This window comes from Narcine bancroftii, chromosome 4, assembly GCF_036971445.1.
Source record: "Narcine bancroftii isolate sNarBan1 chromosome 4, sNarBan1.hap1, whole genome shotgun sequence".
Taxonomy (NCBI): domain Eukaryota; kingdom Metazoa; phylum Chordata; class Chondrichthyes; order Torpediniformes; family Narcinidae; genus Narcine; species Narcine bancroftii.
This window is the reverse complement of record NC_091472.1, coordinates 192,988,463-192,991,727: the sequence shown is the minus strand read 5'-3', so window position 1 is coordinate 192,991,727 and position 3,265 is coordinate 192,988,463.

The window sequence follows — 3,265 nt, the reverse complement described above, 5'->3', positions numbered from 1 at the left end:
TCGGACTTGTCAGTCACCAACGAGCCTGCAGCAGACGTGGACATACCCCTCCATAAATCTTCATCCGCGAAGCCAAGCCAAAGAAAAAAGAAAAGAAACAACTACAAACATGACCTGTTTCCGCTCCGTAAATGCTTATATGGTTTTGGTTATAATTCAGAAGCTGTGATGGCTGGAGAGACATGATCACCCATGCCGAATGGCAAGGCTCCCGAATGATGATATAAAGGACACTGCTTTACCCAACATTGAGTTTTTACTTTCATTGTTAGAGTGACTCTCGGGAAATTTGCATTTCTGGCATCCATAATCTCCATAGCTGCCAGATAATTGGGATTTTTATCTCACAGGGGTCTTACTCTAACTAGATTCACTGAATGAGATTTAAATTGTTTTAGTGGAGAAGATCCACACAGTGCAAGTGATGGGAATGGGGATGAAGGTCAAGAGACTTACATGGCCCATCTGGAAAAAGTGACAAACTCAGAATCAGAGAACAATGTAAGAAGTACCATGACCTTACCAGATATATAAAGGAATGGATCTATTATTCTCTACACTTATTACATATGTTGTATTAGCTAAAATTGTATAATTGCTCAAATCCATACTCTCTGACAGCCAAAGAATGACATAGGCATTGGGTTAGTCAGGTAACCGTGCCATGAGTCCACCTCTTTGAATTCTCTGTGTCTTATAAGCCAAAATATGTAACCACCACAGAGCCAGTACAGTAGGCTCAGAATCGCCGCAGGATAAAAACATCTTCCATGTGATTCACTCCTTTACCAATGGGACAAAATGGTTAGAGAGATCAAACTATCCTTCAAGAATGGTCAAGAATATTCAGTTTTAGTGTTTATAATGTTGTCACACTGACATCAATTTTAGAACCTGCCTTGATATATAGTAGATTCAGGTTTATGTTCCTTGCTTGATTGAACAATTATTTATCACCTCCCCCACTTAATTTCAATTGTTAATAAATTGTATCAAATAATTTGCTAACATTTTGCTTTCTTAATATCTGGCCTTTTAGTTTACTTGCAGTTATTAAGGTTGCATTTTTAAAAAAAATGAATCCTGGTGATCTGGTGTTTAATAAGAAAATTAAGATATCAGATGAGAATTAAAGGATCTCATTGCATCACATCTTGGCTGTCTGTGATATTGACATAAGCCACTTGATTTAGGTACATGGGTAATTGTAATTTGTACAATTGCTTAATGCAAATAAAGAAATTGATCCTATGTGGAGATTACAACTAAAGACACAGATCTGTTTTCAGTGTGTAATGTGATTATAGTCATTTTAAGCAACGACCGGGGTTGGTTGGGGGCGGTGTTGGTGGTAAGGGGAAACAAACTGAACTGGCATAACATTGGAGTAAATAACACTTCAGTATGGGAATGAACAAGGAAAAGCTCCAGAGTCTCCATGAGACATGATAAGTCAATATTTCTGGCTCGATGAAGAGTCCAAACAAAATATTGACAGACTGTGAAAGAAATTTTATGAAGAAAAGATTGACACTGTCACTAACATAATTAACTCTGATCTGTGAAATAAATTTTGTGCTGACAGCTTTGACATGACATAGTTGATAAAGAACCAATTTTAATACAGCATCTGGTCAGTCAGATTCAGATTTATTGACACAGTATATACATCACATATAACCCTGAGATTCTTTTCCCTGCTGCTCAGGCAAAATGGCCACTTATTAGAAGTGCGAAAAAAATGTACTCAACTTACACATTTAAACAAATAAAGAAATGATAAGAAACTGTTCAATAGAGATAGAAAAAAAATAAAAAAGTAAGAATCATTAAATGAGTCCGATTGAGTTTGTCGTTGAGGAGTCTGATGGTGGAGGGGGAGCAGCTGTTTCTGAACCCGGAGGTGTGAGTCTTGTGGCACCTAGAGTGTGTGGTAGGTGGTGTGGATCCTTGATGATTGCTGCTGCTCTTCGATGGCAGTGTCCCCTCTCAATGGTGGGGAGGGTTCTGCCTGTGACGTCCTGGGCTGTGTTCACCATCTTATGCGGGGCTTTCCACTCAGGGACATTGGTGTCCCCATACCAGACCTGATGCGGCCGGTCAGCACACTTTCCATCACATATCTATAAATTTAAATATGGTTGTAAATGTTACAGGAAGAATGGTATTAAGCTAGTGGGGTGCTGATCTCATCTGCCACCACAATCGCTTCACAGCAAACGCAATTTCACTGACTCTTCACTCAACCCTGGATCACCTGGACAACAGCAACACGTACATCAGGCTACTTTTCATCAACTATAGCTCAGCTTTCAACATCATCATACTCTCAGTGCTGGTCAACAAATTCCAAAACCAGGCCTCTGCAACTGGCTCCTTGACTTCCTCACCGGAAGACCACATTCAGTGCAGATTGATAACATCTCCTCCTCTTCATAGACCATCAACACAGGTGCACCTCAAGGATATGTTTTTAGCCACTCCTTTACTCACTCTACATCCATGACTGTAAGGCTTGGCACAATTAAAATGCCATCTCTTTTTTCTTCTTTGGCTTGGCTTTGCGGACGAAGATTTATGGAGGGGTACGTCCACGTCTGCTGCAGGCTTGTTGGTGACTGACAAGTCCGATGCGGGACAGGCAGGCACGGTTGCAAGGGAAAATTGGTGGGTTGGGTGTTGGGTGCCATCTACAGATTTGCCAATGACACCAATTGCTAGCAGAATCACAGATGGCAAAGAGGAAGTATACACGATTGGTATCGCAACAACCTTGCACTCAAAGTTAACAAAACTAAGAAAATGATTGTGGTCTATTCAGGTCACTTGATGAGAACCAGTCCTCATCAAAGGGTCAGCAGTGGAATGGATTTAGAACTTCAAATTCCTGGGTATAAACATCTCTGAAGATCTATCTTGGTGCCTCCAGGTCAATGAAATCACAAAGGCTCACCAGCGGCTATACTTCATTAGGAGTTTGAGATTTGGTATGCCACCAAAATCTTTAAATTTTTTTTACATACAGCAGAGTAACAGGCCATTTTGGCCCACAAGCCCGTGCCACCCAATTTACACCCCATTAACCTACACCCCCAGTACATTTCGAACAGTGGGAGAAAACTGGAGCGCCCAGGGAAAACCCACGCAGACACAAGGAGAATGTACAAACTCCTTATAGAGAATGCGGGATTCAAACCCCAGTCCCGACTGTTGGCACTGTAAAGGAGTTGCGCTAACCTCTACACCAGTTGTGCTGCCCAAATTT